General features: G+C 34.9%; 1 long non-coding RNA gene across 2 annotated transcripts; it reads right to left on the bottom strand.

Annotated features, from left to right (window-relative positions):
* Positions 1–2,013: 2,013 nt before the first annotated feature.
* LOC141646257 (uncharacterized) lies at positions 2,014–3,786 on the bottom strand. Of its 2 annotated transcripts, none has more exons than XR_012545464.1 (3): positions 3,602–3,786; positions 2,678–2,754; positions 2,014–2,579 (listed from the first exon to the last, which is right to left on the bottom strand). It is a non-coding gene; the product is annotated as an uncharacterized LOC141646257 (long non-coding RNA). The 2 variants fall into 2 exon arrangements; XR_012545463.1 differs by having other exon boundaries at positions 3,568–3,785.
* Between the last annotated feature and the right edge of the window lie 2,648 nt (positions 3,787–6,434).

Here is a 6,434-nt window from a genome sequence, read left to right as displayed (position 1 = left end):
TAAATAATATAAGATAGCATGATTGTTTGATTGGCATAGTTATTGTTATCATACTTTGGATTTGGCATGTTATATTGGTATTGTGGATTGATTGTTTGTCTGTCTGTGGTTCGTGGGGTGCGCCCTCGGCTGAGTGAAGTCACTTATGGGAGTAGCTTCACGCCCTTGATTCGCCCCTTATGGTTCCCGTCACAAGAAGGATTTGCACATTAATGGACATGGGTTATTCGCTCTATGTTGTTGAGCGGGGCTTAGGTGGTACGGCTACGGTCCCTACTGCGGTGTGGAATATCTGTTGCGATGGATATTCTGGCAGGGCTACACTCTTTAGTGTGTAGTCAGATGATTGGTGATAAGACGGAGTTGGAGAATGTTTTTGTATAATTGGATGTGTTGATTGCTTATTTTGTTTATGCAGTAACTGACCCCGTTTAAATGTTTTGAAAACTATGGTGATCCGTTCGGGGATGGTGAGCAGTAGATTAGCAGGTATTTCCTTAGAGTACGCACGGGGATCTAGCTGGGGATGGAGTCACCACTTGTCAGAGTCTTTAGTCTTCCGCTATGTTTTGTTAAGACATTTTTACTTAGTTGGTTTACAATTTGAAACAGTTGTACTTTCTTATTTCAATTTTGGTTTATAATGTACGCACGTTAAACTTTATTACTTAAAGTACGTTTCTTTATGGTCTCCTTTGATTACTAAACCTTGGGTAACGGAGATGGTAGCATCTTCATGTGCTAGGGTGGCCTTGGTAAGGCACCTTGGTGTATGGGGGTGTTATAAAGTGGTATCAAAGCGACGATTTTGGAACCTATAACTAATGAACGCAATGAATGTAGAGAGTCAAATTAGAATGAACTCGGGTAGGACTTGTTAGGAGCTAATGCAAAGGCTTGGGAAACGTCCTAAAGTCGCGAACTTGCCCATGCAACTTTGAACCAAGGTCACTCTGGGGTGTCATGGGGATCGCTACTTGTTTATTGTTGTTTCATATGCATATGTTGAATGAAGTGAGTATTGAAATGGATGGATTGGTTGGAAAAGATGAAGTAAGTAATTGCATGAGAATATGAAATTCATGTTAAGAACATGTTTTTGCGATGGAGGTGGATTTTATAATGTTTGTTATATTAGTAACATGTGAATAGGGGACTTGATGTTTATGTTATATTTTACGTAAAGTTGTAGAATAAAAGCATGCGGGTAGTACGATTCATGAGCATGACTCGACCGAGTAGGGGAAAACTTGATCGAGTAGGGTGGACTCGATCGAGTGAGTATGTTTACGTGTTGGGCAATAGCTACTAGAGTTGTGTTACTCGATCGAGTAAGGGGAGTACTCGATCGAGTGTCGTGCACTCGACCGAGTACATTAGTCACTCGATCGAGTTTGTCTTTGTGCGGGTCATATTTGCTTTGAGTCGTAGGCTATGTGCTTACGTTTATCTCTCTTTTATAGCTCAAAGATTTGTCGCTAAAGAGATCAGCCGCGTATGCTAAGGCTCAAGAGATGGGCATTGAGGATATTGCCAAAATTGTTGAGCACTAGGACGCGCTCACTGAGACCCTGAAGAAGATGGGGAAAGATAAGGAGGTTGTGGCAGATTTTGCCAAGATGAGCACTATTATATCTCGCTTCAACCCCACTAACTATGTGGGTACAGGTGCGCCAATTCTGCTCGACAATTGGCATTATGAGATGGAGAATATCCTTGGGGTGGTGCATTGTCCAGAGGAGTTTACGGTGTAATAAGTTGCGTTCTACCTAAGGGACTCAACCGAAGAGTGGTGGGATAAGGTGAAAGACAAATTTCTAAAGTAAATGATTTCATATATTGCGCTCCAAGTTTCACAAAATCACTTACTAGTTTCACAAAATAAGGCCTAAGATTCACAAAATAAGAAATAAAGAAATTCATAAGTAACTGATTTCACACATTGAGCTCCAAATTTCACAAAATCACCTCTTAGTTTCACAAATTAAGGGGTAGGATTCACAAAATATGAAATAAAGAAATTTCTAAAGTAAACGATTTCACATACCGCGCTCCAAGTTTCACAAAATCACCTTCTAGTTTCACAAAATAAAGTGTACGACTCACAAAATAAAAAAAAACTCATAAGCAACCATTTCACATAATGAGCTCCAAGTTTCACAAAATCACATTCTATTTTCACAAAATCACCTTTTATTCATAAAAATTTTGTTAATTCAGTCACAAAATTTATTCGGTATGCCCGCCTGGTTGCAGCACAAATTGTGTATATATTGTCCTACTCTGACAAGTGCATCCAATAAATTAAACAATCCCCTTATGCACGTTCACCACGAATGCGACGAGCGAGCTGGATATCCTTAGACATGATGGTGACCCTCTTAGCATGAATGGCGCACAGGTTGGTGTCTTTAAAGAGACCCACCATGTATGCTTTTGCTGCTTCCTGCAATGTCAGCATTGCGTGGCTCTGGAACCTTAGGTCTGTCTTGAAGTCTTGAGCAATTTCTCGAACGAGACGCTGGAAGGGGAGCTTGCGGATTAGGAGTTCTGTGCTCTTCTGGTACTTGCGGATTTCGCTGTTCATTATCAAACATATAAGAATTAGTATTACCTTTATGGTACGAAATGGTTGAGTCATTGAGTGTTGGAATGGTTATTGGATTAAGGAATTTACCGGAGAGCGACTGTTCCAGGACGGTAACGGTGAGGTTTCTTGACTCCTCCAGTTGTTGGAGTCGACTTACGAGCAGCCTGAATAGACATGATCAAAATTAGGAAAAATACGAGTCTTGTTCAAGGAAATTGACACCGTAACAAACTAGGAAATTTAATATTACATGTCTTAACTTCGATTACAGCATAACAAACTTGGAAATAATAAAAAAAATTATAACGAGTTGAAATCACTTGATCATCCATGGAAATCAACAGAAATAAATTCTCATAAATTTCGGAGAAAACAGATTCATCTTAGATTACACCATACATGTCAAATACACATGAAATTGGGGATCAATAAATCCAGCGACATCAATCAAATTAAATTAAAGTACTAATTCAATCACTAATTTCACAATAATCAAGCGACATTGTAGTTGCAATCAAGAAAAAACTAACGTAAAACATGATTAATACTCGTGATTTCGAGGAGAAGTACAAATAATCCGATTATTTAAGCTATAAATCAACATCATCTAACCGAAGAATGGAGTTTTTCAACAAGATTCAAGAACACAACGAAACCCTAATTTCAAAGTAAATTGCTGATAAATTAATTTTGGATACATCAAATTCGCATATACAGTACGGAGTTTTAATCCAAGAAATATCAAAATAAGTAACTATACTGCAGCATTCAAGCAAAATTTAACATAAAACAAGACCGATAATTGCGATTCGAGAATGTGCGATGAGCGAGCTGGATATGCGAATTAAGGAAATCTCTTAATTTTGATCAAAATTGAGCCTTATATTAAGGAAATCGCTTAATTTTGATCAAAATCGAGCCTTATATCATCAATTTATGAGTGAATTATATCAATATGATCAAAGTTATGAAATTACCTGAAATTTAATTGAAATCTTGCTCTAAAATTACCGAATCTACGCACAAGTTCAATGAAAATCGCTGCACTTGATTTACTAATTCGATTGTTAGAAACACGATAGTTTTATGAAAAATTTGTGTTTTGCTTTGGTGAATGTCACACGAGCAAACAAACAGAGAAAAATGGAGTTTTGTGTGATTTTTTAGAGAGAGAAAAAATTTGGGCCAAATGAATAGATTAGGAATGACCCTAAACTTCCAGCCCAATGAATAATTAAAAACCAGTCCATAAGATTAGCTTAATGGCTGCCTTTGGTGAAGCCGGCCGCCTCACCATAATTAACGGCCTCACCGGATCCGGCCTCTTTAGTTTTGTTATGAAAATATCTTTTACAAAATTATACTCCCTTCAATCCTCTATTTTCTTCTCTATTTCCTAAAACGGATTATTCAGGTTTTCTTCCCCTTTTTGTTTTTGGTAACTTTTACTCTTATTTTATCCATCCCTCTTTCGTATTACCTACCCCATCCAACTCTTTTACTCCTATTTTATTCCTTCCTTTAATATTTGTGATCCACAATTCATTATTTAACTCCTAATTATTTATCTCTCTCTCCCACTCCCAAACCCCGCCCAACTCTTTATCAATATAATACTCCCTCCCTTAATCCTTGATTCTTTGTGCCCAAACCAAAAGGGAAGAAAATAGAGGATTTGAGGGCGTATTTTTTGTGATAAATTTCTACGTTTAAAGAAAGAAATCACGGTCAAAGTGTTGCCTAAAAAACAACCCAAAAAGTAAATAAGGAGGTTGGTGTGGATTGGAGGGAGTACTCGGTAGCCATTTTATAATACACTAGGTTTGGTGCCCGGCTTCGCCCGGGCTACCTCTATTTACCGTTAATTTTATTTTCAATGAAATAAACTATGTTGGAGCTGTCTAACTCACACGTTTACTATTTGTAATATATTTTTCTACGGCATATCTTGTAATTATGATGAAATGTAAAATTTATTTCAAATTATGAGACACGTTCACTACCCCGCTATTAATATTATTACTTTCACGACATTCTTTCTTAATATCATTACGTTCACTACTCTCGTGGTTACTATTATTTTTTTTACTAATTCCTCTATTTTTTTTCTGTTCAATTCATTATTCCCGCTAATTTTATCCGGCCTATGTTTAAATAAATAAAATATTTCCTTGAGTCGATTGGTTATTTAATTGTCCATACTTTTTCTCATTGTTACCACTGATACTTTCACTAAATTCGTAGTTACTTCCACTACTCCCACTATCATTATTATAATTGTCACTACTCCCACATTAATACTGTTAATTTTATTAATCTCGTTGCTGCTACTATTACTTTTACTACATTTAATTTAATGGTATAATTTTATGATGATACTAATTAATTACATAAGTGGGGCATGTTAATTTTAAGGAAAATCACTATATTCTTGTGTTTTCTAAATTTAATTACTTTAATTTAATGTAATTTTCATAAATATTCTTCATCAAGGCATCTTTACATTATACTTTTAACCAAAACTATATAATATTTACATTGAGGTCCTTTTATCAGGTCCATCACACGGTGCTATTGATTTAAAACTATATAGTATAATTAATTTGTATAGATTTCTTTAATACATTGAAGTTCCTTAATTTCTGAAATTAATATATAGTATAGTATTGGTGCCCGGCTTCGCCCGGGCTACCTCTACTTACCATTATTTTTTTTTCCATTAAATAAAATTACTTAAAGTTATGTAACCCATAAATTTATCATTAATATATTTTTCTATGACATATCCTAAAATTACGATGAAATAAAATTTGAGACAAATTCACTACTCCCGCTATTAATATTTTACTCTTATTAATGAAACAATAGTAATAACATTTCACTACTTGCCCGTAATCATTGTTACTTAGCTTTCACTACTCCCGCCGTAATTATTGTTACTGTCACTACTGCCGCATTGATATTGATAATTTCACTACTCTCGCCTAATTAATTGTTACTTTCACTATTGCCGCATTAATATTGATTATTTCACTACTCCCGTTGTTATCTACCAACTTTCACTAATCTCGCCGATAACATTGTTACTTTTATTATTCAAATGAGTGATTACTGTCATATAACTATATCTTTTCACCCAAAAAAAATCATATAACTAACTATATCCAATGTTACTACAATTCTTTTCTTTACTGACGAAATTACTTTCACTACTTAGGCATGCAATTTTAAGAGGATTATATATTTATATAAATATATTACATATATGCATTAAATCAAATCGAAAGAATTATGCAATATTATTTTTAGAGAGATTTCGAGTTGCGAACTCGAGGCATGACAGTTATTATTTAATTATGCGATAATTGAATAATAAATTTTGGGAGACGGGTTTTAGTTAATTAATTGTTAATTCATTAAAATTGTACTAATTGATTAATGTGATTAATATTAGTACGTAAATAATATGTGTAGCGGTACACGTATATTTACGGAGTAATTTGGACGAAATTAATTGGAAGCATTTAAACATGAAACGATGTTTAAATAAAATTTACACGTATTTGTGTGACAAATATTAGAACCAAAATGGACCCGTAAATGGGACATTGGACCGTGTAAATGGAGTGTAGTGGATGATTATAATCATTACACATTACTTGTTATTCTTCCATAATATTGTCATATGATCATGTGCATGTGATGAAGATTGGACAAAAATTATAACAAGTTCACTCCCTCACTCCACCTCACTCCACCCGCCACTTTTCCCCTTTATACACTCCAAATTGTTGTTCATTTCACTACACTTCACTTGTAAATACATTACAATAATTTGTCTATC

The sequence above is a fragment of the Silene latifolia genome, chromosome 3 (genome assembly GCF_048544455.1).
Source record: "Silene latifolia isolate original U9 population chromosome 3, ASM4854445v1, whole genome shotgun sequence".
NCBI lineage: Eukaryota > Viridiplantae > Streptophyta > Magnoliopsida > Caryophyllales > Caryophyllaceae > Silene > Silene latifolia.
The sequence above is the reverse complement of the archived record's forward strand: the minus strand, read 5'-3'. Positions and strand labels throughout refer to the sequence as shown.